The sequence below is a fragment of the Molothrus ater genome, chromosome 1 (assembly GCF_012460135.2).
Source record: "Molothrus ater isolate BHLD 08-10-18 breed brown headed cowbird chromosome 1, BPBGC_Mater_1.1, whole genome shotgun sequence".
Taxonomy (NCBI): domain Eukaryota; kingdom Metazoa; phylum Chordata; class Aves; order Passeriformes; family Icteridae; genus Molothrus; species Molothrus ater.
In genome coordinates, this window is record NC_050478.2 from 94,607,478 (window position 1) to 94,627,751 (window position 20,274).

The 20,274-nt window shown below is 39.2% G+C and overlaps 1 protein-coding gene across 1 annotated transcript in view; it reads right to left on the reverse strand.

Moving 5' to 3' along the window:
* TSHZ1 (teashirt zinc finger homeobox 1) overlaps positions 1-20,274 on the reverse strand; it is a 58,231-nt gene that overhangs the window by 26,048 nt on the left and 11,909 nt on the right. The gene's annotated exons all lie outside the window — the stretch shown is intronic.

Sequence of the window (20,274 nt, forward strand, 5' to 3'; positions counted from 1 at the left end):
ATCCTTTTGTCTGCAGCATGCACCAGAAAATTTGCTAGAAACTGGCAATACACTGGAAGGCATCAGGGAGCAGGAGAAAACAATCTATCATGATAATGTCCCATATTTAAGTAGGCCAGAAGAGCACTTTTGAGGTACTAAAGCACCTCAATAGGAAGTACTCAGACAAGTAAAATCCAGGCCCTTGTAGCAAGGAGGAAAAGAAAGGAAAACTCATTTGTGAGAAACAAATATCATCGTGAAGTAAAACATGATAAAAATTTAGATGGTTCTGGGTGAAGAGCAAAACACCTTATTTTTTACTTCCCCTGCATAAAGACATCTATGCAAACACACAGCAACTGCCCCACATATGCACAGTGTTTGTTTGCACATGGGACATAGAGTGACAGCAATGATCTACCTTGCTCTGTTTTCCTTTTGAGCTGTTTTGGGGTTTTTTTGACAGAGCTTTCACTCACTGGAAGGATAGGGAAATAACTAAGATGACATCTGCTAACAGAATATATAACTGTCACTGTATCACAGAGAGGGCTTAAAGAACTATGTGGCAGGGTCCCTTTAAATGAGATGGCCATGGCTACACAAGGATGGAAACCAAATGACCCCTCATGGGTAATCTATCCAGGTTAGAGAGGGGGTCATGGCAGGGGCACCACAGAAAGGCATGCACTCTGCATGGGAAAGAAAAAGAATGTCAGAAACCAGAATTTCACTGGCTTTAACTTCAGAGACAGCAAACTCTTTCCCTGATGCTTTTTAAAACAGAACTTTAAAATATCACAACACCAAGCCAACATCTGAGTTTGAAACAGAATGTCAAATCCTCTACTCTTCATGTAAACACTTCATATTGCCATCATAGCAGGAGATGGGAGATAGCTCCAATTCAATTTACATTGACTCTACTACAAACCACTTTTTTTGCAGCTGCACAAAAACATGGCCTCATATTCAGAATTTACAGATGCTTCAGCCTGCCCAGGATCAGAATTGCACTAGAGGATTTTATGATGTCCAAGCTTTTTCAGAGGCAAGCCCACCCCTCAACTCTATTTAATGGAAGTTCGGGACACCTAGTAGCTTGCAGAATCTTGAGAGGAGACTCTTCCCCTTTTCTTGTCTCAGATTTGCTCAATAGATAAAATCTCAGTGTATATCATCACCTACTCTACCCATATAGTACTTTCACTGGAAAATTTGCGTATATTTCTGAAAATGTAAATGTTCCATTTCTATTTTCTAATTATTATTTCTGCCATTTTCCTCTCCTTCACCATTTTCTCCATTCCTTTACTTGTACACACAAACACACAGAGAATCCCCCATGCCAAAGGCAGAGGAGTAAATCCAGCTTCTCTTCACTGATTATGGGCCCTGTTTTAATTTGTGCAATAGTCCTTTTGATAACAATGCCTAGTTAAAACATCCATTTAAAGTCTGTATCAGTCATTTAATGGTGGAAGAATCTAATAGGGTTCCATTGGAACTCCTCCATTAACTTTTAACAGAATTCTTTCTTATAGTCAGTGTTGTAAAACAGGGATATTTCACAAATTTAAGACCAGCCTCATTCTCCATGGGGTGATAGTTAGGTCACTGCTTCCCAATCTTTTTTGGGTAACTACATCAGTTCACCATTTCAGTCGCAACAATCAGTCTCTTCACAACTTATTAATTGCAGCTTGTACTTGCTCGTTTTCACCAACTCCAAATCACAAAGGGCCCTGAGAGTCCCAGTTGCACAGCTGGTTATAATGCATATAAAAAAAGGTATAGCCACCAGATTCTAAAAAATCCCCAAAACCCCATATTACCAACCCTTCATAACAAAAAATCAGGCCCAGCATGGTAAATACTGATTATCTAACTTTTATTCAGGAATCTAAACCCTCAGAGATGAGCTTGTGTGTAATTAGACATCTTGGCAGATCTGTCTAAAAACTACATGTTAAATATAGGAATTACTAGAAGAAAGAACTGCTGTATAGGCACTGTCTCCTTCCATACTGAGGTTTATAGGGAAAAAAACAGCAAACAGCAAAACTGAGACCATGTTCCATCAGCCACTCTATGCTGTTAGAAGATGTTCATCTTGCCAATTATATTATGCTCTTTTGTAAGTCAATCTCAAAATCTTTAATGCAGAAAGGCAACTGCTGCTAACTTAATTTTACAAGTGCAAAAGCTAAGGCACAGAAACAGAGTTCAGTTCTTTTAATTCCCAGCTTTCAAGAGCAATGTTGAAGGCACTGGGAATTGGCACTGTTCCTTCAGGACTAGCTTAAAATAAGGGAATATTCTGGTTCTTGGCCAGATTCTGAGAAGTGGAAGTACAGTTTAACTCTCTAGCATGAGGATCTCCTCCAGCTACAGAAGCATGAGTTACAGGTGCATGTGGGAAATGAGAAGGGATTTACATGGGAGATTCCAGCCTGAACAAGTGAATCATCGTAAAGGAACAGGTCAGGACCCCCAACTCGCACTGTCAGCTTCAAATCCTTCTACCCACAGAAAGCAGGGGGAAGTATTGTCAAGATTATCCTCCTGTCACACTTTCAGAATTAAGAATTTCATTAATCACCAAGGAGTTCAAAGATCCTGTAAATCTGATTCTGTTCGCACTTCCACTGGTTTGACACTGATGCAGCCGTGAATCCACTGGCTGAAAATGAGGCACCCCAAATTGCATATGCATAGCTACAAGGAATCAAGTTCATAAATGTTGTGATTTCCTCAGGCAAACAGCAGTTTCAGCAAACTTGAGCGGGAGGCCTGAAATCAACATGGCTTGTGGCAGCAGAGCCTCTTCAAAAGAAAATACGAATGATGGAATTTTTTTCCCCATTACACTCTGCACAAGTATAAAAAAAAGGGAAAAAAATCAAAATGCAAATATCCCTAAGATACATGTGGTTACATACAAACACCTTTCTCAAGGAGCAGAATCATTCTGCTCTTGGCCTTGTGCTTCATGATACACTGAACTAAGCAGACATTTTACTACCACCCTACACAATTTTACTTACAAGTTTGTTTATACATAAATAAACACACACACACACACACACACACTCTCTCTCTCTCTCACACAAGTTTTCTTAGGCTAGATAATATGCCCCAAAAGCACAGACAAAAAATGGAAAAAAGATGAAAAGAAGCACTTTCTTCCCGCATCATTTTTATTATTATAAAAAAAAAGGGGTTATTAGAAAATTGTTTGTTTTATCCACTTATTCATCATTTGCAAGGCTCATAAAGAAATTGAAGTTACTCCTAGGAAAGGCTAGTTAAAAGAGGAAAAGGGAAGACCAAGTTACAACTTTTAAAAATAATAAAAAGGGTCTCATGTAAATAGATTATAAAGAAATAATTTTTATGCATGTGAAATCACATAAGCTTCATCTAGGCTTTTGGAGAACTTTTCTCAGCTGTTTTGAAGAGAGCATAACCACTGGAAAATGAAAACACTACATCTAAATGGAATAGTTGGGGTCATTTTCTTACATATGAAATTTGTGACAAGAATATATGACAGTTTAAAAACTTAAAGCCAAACTTAGGCATTGAGTCTGAGGTTACATCAGGATTGCACTGATGGTAGCTTACCACCCCTTACTGCATCCTTGAAACTGTACATTGTGATTGTACATCTCAGCATCTCACTAAAACAGTTAGGTGGCAGAAAGAGTAGCAACATAGCAGATCCCCAGTGCTAGTGAGTCAAGAGGTTAGAGAGAAAAAATGGTTTAAGGAAAATACAAGTAATTTTGTTTTCAAAAGAAAATATTCTTACATTTTAGGAATAGAATTCCATGCAGGCCTTCAAAAAGACTTCAGCAGGTTGGAGAGATGGGCAGAGAACAACTGTCTGAAATTCAACAAAGTCAAATAGAGGGTCCTACCCCTGGTGAGGAATAACCACACAAACCAACCTGGACTGGAGACTGATCTGCTGGGGGCAAATCTGCAGAGAAGGACCTGGGGGCCCTAGTGCACAACAAGATGTCCATGAGCCAGCAGTGCCCTTGTGGTCAAGAAGGCCAATGGGATCCTGGGGTGCATTAGGAAGAGCTTTGCCAGCAGTTCAAGGGAGGTGATCACACCCTTCTACTCAGCTCTAGTGAGGCCACATCTGGAGTGCTGTGTCCAGTTCTGCAAGAGAGACAGAGAGCTCCTGGGACAGCTCCAGCGGACAGCAACAAAGTTGATCAAGGGACTGGACCATCTCCTTTTACAAGGAAAGCTGAGGGAGCTGGGCCTGTTCAGCCTCAAGAAGAGATGACTGAGAGGGGACCCTAACAATGTCCGCAAGAATCTGAAGGGAGGATTCAGAAGGATGGAGCTAGGCTCTTATTGGTGGTGCTAATCAATAAGAAAACAGACTCTGATGCACAGAAAGTTCTTCCTGAACACGAGGAAGAATTTTTTATTGTGCAGATGACTGTGTACTGGAAAAGGTTGCCCAGAGATGTTGTGGAGACATTCAAGAACCATCTGGAAACAATCCTGTGCCATGTGCACTGCTTGAGCAGTGAGGTTGGACGAAATGATCCACTATGCTCTCTTCCAACCTGACTCATCCTGTGATTCTGTGATTTATCCTCAGTGATGTAACTTGATAGGCAAAGATCAAGGCTGATAGGAGGAACAGCTGGTGCAAGAGATAGCTAAACTAATGCTTGCATGGTGGGCAAGGAGACCATTGTCTCTAACTACAGAATGGCACGTTTCTAAAGGAAACACATCACTTCAAACCAAGTAACTGTACACCAGTATAGCAGCCACACTGGTGCTCAGGCACAAAGCACTTCCAAGGAACTGCATTTAGTTTCTGAAAAGAGGGCCAGCTAAAGTTCTGATCATTTCTAAGAACAAGCCTAGCTGCACCTGGTGTAGACTGTCAGTGAAAGCAGATTCACTCTGTGAAGCTGAGACTGTACAGATGTTGAAGGACACATTTAGTGCAGGTATCTGAGTGTGCAGATGCAGTGCAAGCTGCTGCAGGCTGAGCTCTGGGTGATGGAAGTCCCTGACAAGAGGATGTGAAATGAAATGTCGAGCCTCTGCATAACCAAAGGCAGAGGGACCTGTGCCCAGCCAGGTGAATGGAACACTCAGAGACACAGCAAGGTCTGAGCACCCCAGATTTTGCACACTTACACTGTAAGGGCATAAAAGTCCTGGGTTTTCTTTGTCCAGGGCCCCTCCTCAGAGGCACCCAGCTTGAGCTGTTATTTTGTTGTTTAGTGATTGAATTATTTGAAGGATTTGGACATCTGAGATTTTGCTATGGGAAATCCAGGCTCGAGCCAGCAGAGAAATCTGGTCTGACTCTGAGAGTGTGGAGTGCGTAGCTGCGAGGGGGCTTCAGTCCCAGCTCAGGTGATGAGTGCAAATGCTGGAGTGGCTCCCGGATGGTCAGACTGGGAAATTTACAGAACAAGGAAACAGCTGAGGAATGCTGATGTGTTCTCACAGATGCTGGAAGAGGTAATCCCCAAAGCTGTGGGAGTGGTGGCCTTCAGCAGAAGGACAGCAGCAGAACAGTGGTGGTAGCAACAAATTTTCATGGTTATGGTTGCTGTATTTCTGGTGTCTGCAAAAGTATCACAGCACTGACACTGCTGTAAACTCACAGGTCTTTGGCAAAATGCTTATAAAACATAAAGGAATAGAAAGATGGATATGGGCAGGGTGGTATTGGGCTGAGGAAGGGGATTACAGAGACTACATTTTGCTGAATTTTCTCTGAAACTGCTACACATAGCGTTCTCTAGTCTAGAAACCTTCTCTAGGAGGAATCAAAAGGCTATATTAAATTCTTTTTTAAAGTGAAAAACATTGCAGGGATGCTTCTGGTTCAGTCCTTTTTCTACATACTAATGTTTGCTTTCTGTGTGTTGTTTCCATATAGAAAATACAGTACAAAGGCACAAACCTTTAAAGATGTATCTGATCTAAGCAAAAGTTTACTTGGAAGTACAGCATCTGAAGGAGTGCTTTCCACATGTAAACAGAACACTTAATCTGAGGAACTGGGCCGTTCACCTGAGAAAGTAAACCGTATTTCATCAGGATCTACTAGAATTTGGGAAACTCTTAAAAGCAGATGCTGCTGATTACTTAAGGGAAAAAAGATTAATACTAAAAATTTAGCTGTGTCCCAGGTACATAATAGACTAGATTACATGTTTATCTGATCATCCAACTAAGTTTTCATTTCATCTACCTAATGCCTAATGAAGCAAATTAAAAGTTCAATTTAAGAAATACTCTTTAAGTACAATGTCACTTTAAAAAATACAATATAAAACATATGCTACATACTGCCTGCAAAAGAATACCTGCAAGTGCTAACCTTCCCAAGAGAGGATGGGAAAAAGCAGCTCATCATGGACTCTCAGTGGAAATATAAGTTAGCTGGAAGTTGCTTAGTCTTGAGGGATATGTGTGATTTTGTAAAGGACAGAGCACTGAAGAATGCATCATGGGCTGTGGACTATACTCCTAGACCTACAGACAAGACTTCACCTTAATGACATCTCTCCTCACTTTTTGCTCCTTCATCTTGATTGTCTCTTTAGGGGTGGAGTCTGTGCTCACTGTTTCTAAACAGCCTCTAACTGAACAGGCTCTGATCTTGACTCAGAGTCTTTAGACAACAAAATTCTTGTTTCGCTAACTAATCACAAAAGCAATTTTACATATTTATATAATTTATACACAAAGCCAAAGACTGTTTACAAATATGGAATTCAAATGGTTATGTAATCTCCTACCTTTAATTCAAATAAACAAGGCAAAACTATCTGAGTGTATCTGATTCTCCATTTGTCTTGAATACAAACCCAATCCCACTACATTACTCAATCACATTCTTAACAGTTGAGCATTAACTTTAAGATTCCATTTCAGTACAAATATATGCAATGGACACCAACAAGACTGCTAGGTATAAGTGAGCATAGGGCTACAAGGCTAATTTTGGAAATTTGAGTTTCTTTTTTTTTTTTTTTTTAATCTTCGCAGGAATGCATCAGTAAATAAACTCACCAGCTTTGGAGAGCACTAAAATTCAGAAGAACAGAGGCATGACTCTGCAGGTTAATAAAAAAATTCTTCATGTTACACAAGATATAACCACTCCAAAAATATAGAGGCCAAGGAGATAAAAAAAGAAAAAGTACACAGTTTACTGGATATACCTCAACTACAAAAGCACCTGTGCTAACTACATCACTGACACAGTTTAAGTGCTCAGTAATCAGACGACAAAGTGTTAACAGTCAGTGAGTTGCCATGTAATTATTGTTGCATCCAATGGAGTTTCCCAGTACTGTATGTGCTGCATTGTTCCTGTTATTATGTGGTAACTATCAAATTACCACGTGTCATCACTGTAACATTAGGTTGATCCACTATGGAAATTCATTCTGTTCAATAGCAGTCTAAATTCTTCATTTTGTCCCTCTGGTGATATGGACAGGTGGATTACATACTGAGCTATACAAAAGGTTAAAGGAGTAGGTGAGACACTTCATAGATTAAACCTGATCAAACAGCCTGATTCTGCCACTTTTTCCCACTATGAGTTTCACTACTTTCCCACAGATGGGATAATACTTGACAGGGTACTACTATCTGTCCCAAAGTGATCATTTTCTCCTTAAATTTCCTGTAAAACCAACATCAACTTTCTCCTTCTACAGCTAAAGTAGTTACTATCTTAAAAAAATAGAGTAGAAAAGAAGGTTTTGCTTGCTGTAAATGGAAGGGAGTCAAAAATGTCAGGAGATCCATTTAGGACTCACAGTGATACTAATCTATTTTACTGAGAAGACATACAGAAAATAATACTGTGATGGGAGGAAAGAGTATTAGGGTTTTTTTTAAGGGACAAATAGAAATAGATACATCATGATAAGCTTTGGTTCACACATTTGCTGTATCTATATTTCTGTGAAGAACAAAATTAAGTGCTAGAAGTGTTTTGAAATAACATTAGGAATACATACACAAGTCTTGGAAACCACCCAAGTGAGGGAGCAAAACTTCAAGTGTAGCTCTCAACCTGGGAACCTCCCACACTACAACAAACTCATTAGCAACTGCTAACAAGCCACCTGGTGTGAGCCACATGATAAGTGAAAATACGACGGCAAGGATGTTATGAAAATGGTTATCACCCATCAGTGCATTCACTACAAGGAGTATTTTGCACATATATTTTACATTAACACTTGGAAGGTGCTCAGATGTTACGTGATTGGAAGCCCACGCAAGAGCCCGCGCAGATGACACAGTAGTTTCAAGGGCATAGGATTGTTCACTATTAGCTTCACTGACATCTAAATAGGTGCACAGCCAAATTTATACACAAATGAAAGTCAAAGACGTTAAGGGGACAAAGACAATTGGGTAATTATGTAAATAAAATCTGAAATATTATAAAAGATTTATCAAAATGAGGACAGAGTCTTTTCTTACCATGATTAGTTAGCGCATAGCAGAATCCCTGAGCAGACAAGACAATTACTGTTTCGCACAGGTTAGCAGAGGAAGATATACTGTCTCAGGAAAGTAAGATTTATCAACAACTACCACGTGTCAGGTACTGGCTTCAGGTTTGCAAGCGTGTCTGAATTAACGGAGAGGTAAGACACACCTTTCTGAAGAAAGGCCTGAGGTCTCAGAAAAACCCATGGCAACAAGTATTTTCTCTGCAGAACACTTCCACCTCCACAGCTGCAGCTCATATTTCATCAGTACTCAATCAATAGACAAAGGTAGTCCTCTGGCTACATTTGGTAAAAAATGGCTCGAAGGCAGCTTTTTCCCAAAAATGGCTCACTTCCCTTCCCCTTTCCACTTCTGCACAGAGCATTTCTGACCATTTGCTACATCTCTGTCAATCTGCCAGCAGCTCTGTGGCTCAAGATTACAGCACGGGAGATGCATGCAATTTCCAAGTATCAGGAACTAACAGTAAGTTGGCAACTGTATAGTTTATTGAAATAACATGCATTGTTGTCCTCTCAACAATTTACCTCCAATTTCTTCAGTATTTTCTAGAATCTCTTGCAGAATCCAGCTCACTTCATATGTCAGTCATTTTGAAGTTGTCTAACAGGGAATGGCAGTCAGTGGAACCAAATGGCAATTAAAATAACTTCTTGCAAGCAATTTCAAGAGAAGACTGGAAGTAAGGAAGGGAAACAAATTCATGTTCTCATATTATAATCAGGTCATTCTTTCATTGTCAAATACAATGCCTCCAAACCACAAGTGATATTGGTCTGTTTATAGTAACAAACATGGTGGAAGAGTGTACACGGAATTCAGGAAGTTTCATCACTGTGTCCCCTAGACCCACTCTAAGAGGACACAGTACAACAGCAGAATCACAGAATCACAAATTCATAGAATAGTTTGGGTTGGAAGGGACCCTAAAGATGATCTAGTTCCAACCTCACTGCCATGGGCTGGGACACCTTTCACTAGATCAGGCTGCTCAGAGCTCCATCTGGAAAGAGCTTCCTAGCATTGTTTACACTAAATATTGCACCATTAACTACCCCAGCAGCAACATGTGCACCATTCAACCAAACTGTAGCCCTCTTACAGCAGTTTTTTCTCAAGATCTACCCTTGGTTCTAAATGTGCCAATGAGATTGAGTTCAAAAAGTTCTATTTTAGTTAACTTGATGTCGCATCTGAGAAACTGCCCTGCTACAAACTCTTCCTCTACAAAGAACTTCTACATGAGCACACAAATATTTCTGAGATGCAGTGACCAGCACATGTGTCACCATGATCTTCCAAAATGTTGCTTAAATAAAAGCTTTGGGACCGGTGCTACCTATGTTGCTCATGGGAAGTAACAAGCCACACTATGGGAGAGAGCGAACAAGGACTTTGTCTCTTTAATTTTACATGCATGATAATGTTTTTAACCACTAAGGTCATACCTGCATGTGATGACTGACAACTTTTCAACTTGATTCAAAGCAAACAGCTGTTGGTTTGATTGCCTAGCAACTAAAAGTTGATGGATGACCCTTAAGATGGATAACCACCATAAATCACCTCATTCAGACTCTCAGGGAAAAAAAATTAAAAAACAATGGTTTTCATGACATTTGCTGCACTCCATAATGTGCCATGATAAATTTGGCTGCCTTATGGATGCACAGTTGTGGCTGTTGAAATTAGACACTTTTGTTTTCTGCATTCTGCGCTTCTTGTAGCCCCCTCTGTAAGGTGTGTTCATATTAATATACTCCACTGTCAGAAGAAAGCAGAATACCAGAAGCTACTGTCAGTCACCACAAGGCAGGGAGAATCTGTATTGAATCTCTGCATCACCAAACAGCTTTTAATCAGGAAACAGCAGTCTTATATCATAGCTATGGCACTGGGCTACATGCATTAATAATGGTTACAATATATTTAGTGTAATGACTTGACCCCGGTCAACATTATTGATGCTGTGATTAATATGAATTTGATAAACTGCTTCCTCTTTGACGACATTTTGTATGTTTCTCAAGCAAGGGAAAAATACTTTTTATGTATGAGTAAATATAGCAGGCCTTCATAGAGGCATTCTGATCTCAGCTGCACAGGTGTAAAAATAGATTCCCAGGATTTATACAAGTGTCCCTGAAACTGAAATCTCAGCTACAAGAAATAGAGGGGGGGGGGGAAGAAAAGTAGAAAAAAATAAGATATCCTCATTTTCATTTCATTAATAAAAGAAAAAAAAAAATCCAAACCCTCCAAATCAGGATTCTAAGTAGAAGGCCATATTCCTCCCATAGAGTGTTCAGACAGAAAGGGAAATTCCCTTTTATTATTCTAGATAATAGGATTTCTCTGTTTGTTATGTACAGAATACATATGCATTCAAAAACAGATGTTCATAATTGCTTTCATTGTTTGGATTTTTAAAAAACTCTTGAGCTTGACTATTCATATGAAAACTCTTGTACTGAATTTGGTTTATGACAGCAAAGTGATTTCTAGTTTTGTTTAAAGGAAAAAAAAAACAAAAAGAAGATAGTTTGGTTCAAGTTTTAGTATATCCTTGGGGAAGTGCTGCCTTAAATTATAGTATGTGATGATTTCATCAAGGACAAGTCCGGTAAATGCTACTACCTTCCTCTAAGTAGACACGTGTCAGCCCACATGAATAAACTGCTGTCCAGTGCAATTCTGTCACATGACACAGTCACTCCCAAACTGTGATACGTGACCCACTGAAGTGGGGCAGGTCACCAGGCACCCCAAGTTATGATCAGAGGCATGCAAATGAACTCCAAAAACTGCATCAGTGGGAAATGGAAGGTACCAGTGGAAATCAGAAAATCAGAAATTGGATGGAAATGGAAGATGAGCAATTTCACCTGGGGAGCAGATGGTTACCTGAACAATGTAATTGGGGAAATAATGCTAAGGGAAGAAAGTTTCAAGGTGGGACTGAGCTGACAGAATATGTGGGGAAAGTATGCTTGTCACATGCTTGCACTGTATCTAAACCTATGCTATCAGTTTCAGGAACTTCTCCCTTTAACTGAAGTTAGTTGAGCATTTTCTGAATTCAAGTTAGTTCATTTGCAAAACAAAATCAAAAGTCAAGTTCCAAAGGATGAAGCATTCTAATAAATTCATCAAGCAAACTGGCATGCTGGTGGTACTAAATTAGAAATAGCACTTAGCTGAGCTATGCCTTCAGATTTTCAGCAGGGTTGTAATCAGTTTTCCAAAAGGTATATTCTGAAAATATGAGGCATGTGTCCACCTGCAAGATCTCAAACTACATTTCTTAATTTTACATAAAAGTGGAATGTAAGCACAGCATGCAAACAGTTGTTGAAGTCTACTGCATTTCTCAACAACTAAGAAAGTTGATGCTCCACCAGATACGCGCACAATTTAGTGGATGCTCCACTTCTTGAAGATACCTCAAGCAGTGAGTATGTAGCTTAGATGCCCTTTGTCTCTCAGAAGAGATGAACTTGTCAAGTAACAATGCCAGTTGTAATGCAATTTATTGGATCTTCTGAAATTTCAGATCACTGCATCCTATAATCAATATTTTGCATTCTTCAGCCACAGTACCCCTTCAACAGAGAGCATAACCAGTGCAATTCGCAAAAACAGGAGTCTAAAGTGCACCTAGATATGTTTAGCATAAAAGCACTTATATACAAGTAACATTCAGACACAACCACTATTTATTGTTTCAGCTTTAAGTCTCGGATGCCTCCGTGAAGGACCCACTAAAGAGGACAAGACGGCATGCTGGCCCTTTAAAACTGAAATGCTTGTTTCCTTTCTGTAAGAAAAGTAAATCATGCTATAGTGAGTGGAGCTTTGAAAAAGCATCCATCCATTAAAGTTCATGGATCCTCGTTTCCAGATTGTCCCTCCCCTGGCTGTGTCTCAAGTTACAGCCTTGTACAATCCAAGTCTAAATAATATTCACTATGATAAATGACACCATAACTCCGATATCCACAATCAATCTTTGCTTTAAAGATACATCCATCTTCAATAATGTTGATGGGGATTCTGTAAAATGGGAAACGTGACTGTTTTCCCGACCTCCTAACAGTGGGGGAAGGAAGCTCTGAGTGATGGCTGTCAGCCCACATCTGGCTGCAAATATAAATTAGCCTTATGTAGACAAATGAAAGGACCAGCCCTGACTAGAAAACAGCCACTCCTGAGCAATGGCTAATTTATAGGACTCCTTTCTGGAAAGTTCCTAGCTAAGGCTACAGTCTCCTTAGCTATCTCTTTAAATGATATCTGATGCTGTAAATAACTTCAGTGTGGTTGGAACTATGCAAAGTACAAAGAGCGATTTGGTGGGGGGAGGGGAGGAGACAATAACTTTCTCATATTCTTTGTACATGATCAAGATTTAAATTCAGCCACTCAAAACACATTTGCACATGCACGCAGACAAACAAAAGTTTTGTTTCAGGAAACGTTGTTATATTTTGGAAATATGCTCTTCATTTGGCAAAAGATCATTTTCTGCTTTAACTCCTTTGTCATCTCCTGGGCTGCAGGACCGAGGCAACTACATTACAGAAATTAAACTATTCAGTGCAAGCGACACCTTGAGGTCTGCAGATTACTTTTTTCCCTGTTAAATGCTATCAACTTTTCCTTCTCCTCACCTTGCCCCCTCTAGCTGATAGAGTTTCAGGAGGAGCATGGTGAGTCCTACCAGCTCAGTTCATCTAAGCTGGTGCTATGCAGCTCAGATGTTGTGAAGTGGCATGCAGAGAAACTACCTGCTCTATTTATTTCAGCACATGGCTTCACAATAACCAGAAGGAAATTTTAAACAGGAAGGTGGAAGGAAGATTCTCTGATCGTCTCATCCACGGCCACACATGAAACACAAATCCCTACCTGTGCACAGGACAGTGGCTACCCTTTCTTTCATGACTGAAATGCTTTATTACCTTATTCTTTATGTCTTTGACCTTGTCCTGCCGTAGAAAAACGCAGGACTTTAATTCTTATAGCGGACAATATATGGGAATTAAAAAAAAAAAAAAGAGTTCTTTCCAGGAGGAATGGGTGAGTGGATGAGGGAGCAGCCCGATGCACATTATTGCCACACATGGGCTGGCTGGGATGGCACCTGGGCATCGCAGCTCTCGGGGGAGGGGGAGGTCCAGCGGCACTGGGGAGGTCTGGCGGCAGCAGTGGCGGCAGCGAGGGTTAATTCTGTGAAGGTTGAAGGACTTACAGTAATGCTGCGAAGACAGAAACATCACAGGCTTTCCTGGCAAGAGGCTCGCAGAGGGTAGGAGGGGACTGCGAAATGAACTCTCTCAGGCTTTGTCGTGTGCGTTTCCCAAGGCCCGGCCTGGCCCCTTTGATAAATGACACATGTCATTCTGTCAGGGGCTGACACTGCAGCTGGGAGGGCCGGTGATGTATGGCTCCGCTGAAAAGGAAATCAACTTTTTGGCACCAAGTAAGACTGTGCCCTGTGTAAAGATTTTGTTTCTCAAAAAGTGAAAGATAGACTTAGGATTTAAAAAAAAAAAAAAAAAAAAAAAAGTTGAAAAACAGATTGAGCGACAGCTTACACTTAACATAAATTAACTCGGTAATGGTGAAATGTGCTAGCCTGTGATAAATAAAAGCTACATTAGTCAATTATTAATCACACTCCAACTTGTAGCCAAAACCCATGACTTAAATCTGAGGCCTGAGCTGCCTTACAAACAGATAAGACAGTGTTTGATAGATGTCTTGCATAGTGTAATCAGGAAGGAATCAAAGGCTTAGTGGTTTAACTAGGGGGGGTGTGGAAGGTTCTGGAAACTGAGACTGGGTAAAGTGGATAACTGGATTGAAAGCACCCTTTCACTGGGGATACAGTATATCTTTTGACTGCTTAAAGAAGGGGGGGGGAAGGCGGAGAGAGAGACATATCTGAATTTGGTTTAATCTTTTTTTTATATACAGGAATGTCTCGAAACTCTATTTCCCTCCCCCACCTCCCACCACCACCACTGTGTTAAATCATTTAAATCTGATCACTATTAAATGGATTCTCACCGAGACATCAAGTGTTTCAAATATGATCGTTTTGCACGGATTACAATTTAAGCATTTTATTTAATCGAATGAACTCGCATCAGGCTGCAACACATTCATGCAAATACAAGCTGTAGAGAAAAAGCACAAAGCTGCATAAACGAAACGATTCCTATTCAACCAGACTGTAAAGACAAAATAAAGGATTTCAGATAGGAAGAAAAAAACCAAACATCTAAAAACACAGGGAGGATACAGGGTGGCAGGGGGAAGGAGAGGGAGAAGGGATGCAGTATCTAAATCCAAGCATTACGCCCATGTGAAAGGCTGAACTCACGCATCACCTTGTTGAGATGCAAGCACAGAACCTCTCTGGGTTTTTGTTTATACTCTGCCTACAGGGGAACAGGATGCACACTGAACCCAAAGGTGACTTTTGTTCCCTGACCAGGGAGAGAACTAGCACCACAGAGCACTAAAATGTCTCGCCTACACGTTCAGCTGACCTACAAGGCTAGCCTAGCCTTTCTGCAGGCCCGCAAGCCAGCGGTGACAGGATGCGAGTTTCACCAACTTTTTCCCCATGTAGATGCTCTCACACCTCCTCCTCACCATCCACAACTCCACGTAACTGAAAATTAAAGGTCTCATGTGATACACACAGCCCAGAAAAGGGATATTTCTTGGATGAATGGCAGCGCCAGGTTCTGACTTAGCACTGTGCCTACACGAAGCCAGCTGCTGGTGCAGGCTCCTTGCACCAGGTAAGCTGCCTTCTAATATCACTTGTATTTTCACCAGCAATTACTGGAGAGCATCAGGGGGATGGGGGCTCACAGAAGTGCAACAGGCCTCCCCAGTTCAGGCCTTAATGAGCACTGCTATCAGCTTGAACACTGTATAAATGTTTGTTTGTCAGTCAGTAATTTCCATATGTTTTACATCATTTCCAGTGATGCACACTGGTTCACCAATAACTTGTCTAACTCTGCTGAAGCTTCGGACGTGGCATGTTAATTGTGGTATCACACAACTGACTTGAGATTTTAAGCAAGACACAAAAAAGACACAAGGAAAGAAAACATTCACATCATCAACCCATGAAGGACTTAATCAGACAATTTCCCTAGCCACAAAACACTGCAGAAAAAAACCCCTCTGACTTTTAAAAAGAGTATTTACCTTGTTCCCCTTCCCCTCAGTATGTTACCACTTTATGCAACAAAATATGGAAACTTTTAAATATTTCTACATGGGACAGGTCCTATATTGCGTGGTGCTGTACAGACACACCAGGAAAGAAATGAGCTTTTGATGTTAATCAAGCGAAAGTGCATTCTTCAGTTTACATATGCTGTACATGCTTGGCTTTTCAACAGTACAAATAGGAAAATAAAAGTAATCTGTAACTATAAAAATTACACCACCAGTTACAGTCAATTTTTAAAGTCTCTATACTTTCAAATGCATAAATGTATGCATATACATTTAACCACACACATTCCCTTGCTCTCCAACCTGCCATCAGGATTTTTGCATTACAAAGTAATGTACTATTGTAAAATATTTCTTTGCATGGTGCTGTGGACTTCTCAGTAGACCCAAAAAACAATCCAGTTTACCTCAGCTTTTAGAAATAAACTAACAGTTTCGCTCAAGTAAAATCTCAGCTAATCTCAACCATCTGAAAATGACAGCAGTTGTCTAGATCACAGCAGCAATATACCCACTCACCAACATCAAGGTGGTGCAGAGAGTGCTTAATTGAGGAATTTAAAAACAACGACTCAAAAGAGCACAAATTTCAAAGTAAATGAAATAGGGAGACTCTTTGAAACCCAAACTTTAGTGACAGCCCCTACAGAGAGTACAGCTATTTTCTCAAAACATGTAAAATATGACTATAGAAAGAAAGAAAGGAGCAAGGGAATGGCATGTATTTAAAAACATGGGCACACTGCCTGGTGTTTTAAACTTTTGCCTTCCTATTGCTAAAATATCATTTTTAAAGTCCATAAAATTTCAGATAGTGTGCAAAATGTTTATATATTACCAAGGTCTCCCTTTAAAAGGTTTATACTTTTACTTTATGACCTGTCCTTGATTTGACACTTCCGCTCATCAGAAAGGGATTTATAAAATAATCCTGAAGGTGAGGAACAGACATCTGTCAGGGACTGGCTGAGTTTCACTTTGCGAAATTTAAGAGGGAGAGAAATCCTGTTAAGCTCTCTTTAGTCACCAATAGACATCAAAGGTAATAATTAAAGAAGACAGACGTCATAAAAATAAATTTATGTAGTTCTTTATAATGCACAAGCACTCTAGTGTGTAAAATATCTATTAGAGTGAAAGAAAATACAACATTCCAAACGAGCAAAAATCTGTTTTGTTTGAGGTTTTTTGCCTACTTGAGTAACGTTTAAAAAAAAAAAGACACCCAAGTTTAAACTAAAGTCTTTCAAAACCTTTGCCATCTGTGGGTACATGAACTATGGATGACCCCGAATGATTTGCACTCTGCTCAGAATCCCTTAGAAAGCACGGGAAAAAGTATCATTAAGAATGACTGATGACTGCCAGTCATGGTTGACCTCACCCAAGCTTTGGTCTCTGCCTCAGTAATAAGCTGTCCTTTATTAGCACCAACACTCCATAAAAGGGGTGTGTTTAGTCACAGGATAGTGGCCTTCTAATGCTCATTGCTTCTCCCTGAAAGATTGATTAGTGCTCATTTTTACTGCCTTCACAGTATATACAGTGACAGTGCTGCAGAGTGTCAGGGCCTGCAATATTGATGATAAGTACAACTACAAACTAGAGGTTTGGAAAACGCAAAGTACTGGGACTTCACTCTTCTTTTCAACTGGAAAACACTGCCAAAACAAAAAGGACAGAACTCAAGCTTACACAAGCTACTGATATTCTAGTAAATATAAACTGAGGCTAGGGAATTCCCTCTCTCCGAAAAAAGGCCACATAAAATACAAAACTTATCAGAAAAGGTTGTTTTTTAATTTTGTTTTGAAAATGCATAGGTGTTTTTCCTTTCACCTACCAGTGGCTAAGGCAAAAAGAGATTACCCTGAAATATCATTCTTGTGTGTGTTCTTTTATTTCAGAAAGGCTTTTCAGTAGTGACTTTCAGAGTAGGGAAAAAAAAAAATCTATTGCAAGCACAGAAAGTGAATGTTCCTGATTTGGGAGCTACTGCAATGCCCCTTTGCAGCAGCAGGTGCCTCTTTGAGGGTAAAAAACAAAGGAAATATGAAGAAAACATGTTAGGTTTTCTCTGTATCATATTCTGCACAAATCTGCCTGCATTAACATGACTCCTCTGCAGCTTTTACTCTTACATATGAAGTAAGTGGGATCTATGCAAATTCCTTCAGTGAAATTAAGATCTGGAGTATAAGCTGGCACCATCAGAGAAAAAAAAAAAACTGTGGTAGATTCATGTAATGTAGTATGCAATTGCATGCAGTGCAAAGCATATTTTAAATAGAGCAAGACCCAGACATGATCCTTGCAAAGCATCAGCATCATAGTGATGAAAGAGCAGGTAAGAATTCATGAACTCTTTCAAATAAAGAAATTCCAACCTGAATACATTACTTGTAAAAGCCATGCCTTGCCTTGATTTGATTCAAAAAGGTAGAAGAGAATTGAAAACACTCTTTAAAATTGGTGTTTTAACCAGAGACTTTATAGCATACAAGGCCAACTCCAAGTTATACTGTAGTAAGTTTAACATGGAACAACTTGTCCATATGGCTCTTCCTGGGAACGAGTCATTTCACATGTTACAGCAGGATCCAGCCGAAAAAAGGCATGTTTCACTGTTACTTTTATATAGCTGTGAACTTGAGCACAGCAACCTCATACCAAAAATTACTACAGCAAGAGTTTATTGCATTAATAATAGGATGCCCTACTGCTGTGACACATTCTGTACTTTGAAATAAATATTAGTCACAATAGTTAGGTTTTAAATTCATATACTTTAAAGCTGAGCTGTAACTATGACACTTGCAATAGTGATTATTTGCCAATAAGACCATTATTAACCATTTCGCAAAGAGCTCCTTCTTTTATTTGGTCTCTTTTACTGTCTTACCTATAAATAATAATTTAAAGACATTTTTGCTTAAAAACAAACCAAAACACAAACACTAGCACTTGAAAACTGGATGTCAAAATTCACATTCACACTTTTGCATTGAATTCACATATTTTGATTTCAGTAATAGAGGTTACTTGCAAATAATAAATAATTGATTTTTAAAATTTAAGAAAATACTTTAAAAGTCCTACTACATGTCTGTAGGACATCATGGCCCAAGTCCTGTGTCATGAAAGTCAATGGCATACTCTTTCACATACTTCTTTTGGGCTTTGGATCAAGCCCAGTCTGGAAGCTATTCATTCTTTTTGTTCGCTACCTTTCATTTTGTACATTTAAATAATAGTGTTTGGAGGGAGGAGGAAAAAAAAAAAACAAAAAAACCAAAAAAACCCACAAAACCTGAGTATGAAACAAGTATTTTTAAATCAGGAAAAAAAAAATCATTTAAAAAAATTAACTAAAACTGTGGCTTATCTTAAAAAGCAAAAAAATTACACTACCAATCTAGACATTCACGTAGTTACTAATTATTTTGGTGGTCAAAACTGGTCCTGCTGTATAGAAGAAAACAGAGACAATGATAAGCAGCACTGTGACTATTAGCTTAGAGGGATTCTATTTGGCTATTTTCCTGCATCATGCACTGCACTCACAATAATAAAGAAATCCTGTATTCCACTCTAATTCACCGAGAAATAGAAATGCTAGAAATTTAAAATAATTAAGTCAATTCTAGGTTTTTTCAGAATGGAAAGGAAGCTTCTTTTTCATATTAGCTTTAAATTTCACAGAGACATAATAGCCATGGAAGAAAAAAAATGTCCATCAGCTAAAATAAAATGCTTAGTGCTGCAGCACTGTGGTGAACAAATGAGCAAACCCAGAAATGAAACACTACGAAAAATAAAATAAATTCAAGATTAAATTTGGAGTTTGGGTAGCAGGCCTGCTCCAAGAAATACAAGTGGGTAGGTATATAAGTTATGGTCGGATTTTTTTTTAAGTCTGGCATTTGTGAAAATACTGAATCTATAATCAGTTAAATGGAGCTCAGTGTTAAGCAGCAAGTATACTAAGCTAGAAATTTATCTTAGATACTGTATTCCCACAAAGAGAAGGATTTCCAACCAGGTGCTCTACTGATGGAGCCCTAAACCAATCACTAAACTCAAAATTGGACTAATATGCCACGTATAAATCTGAAGAGTGATAATTACAAGTCTTGTTTCCATTATTGATTAGTTTTAATTTATGACACAAAATTAATATAGTCAATCAACAACATGAAAACACATCTATAAATAGAGGTTGCAACCAGAATGCACACCTTGCACATTCTACATGTTATAAAATATAGCACACAAAATCCAAAGTATTGGTGGCGGTTGTTCGAAAGGTGAATTTTCTATCACAAAAAATCTGCCATCTCCAGTTCTAGTATCTTGTCTACATGTATAAGGATCAGCTGACAAGCACATGTCTGAATGTTCAAATAAGAAATTAGCATCGTCATATACTTGCAAGCTGTTTTTCGGAATACTTCAAAATAATCTGTTGTCATTTTTAATCCAAAC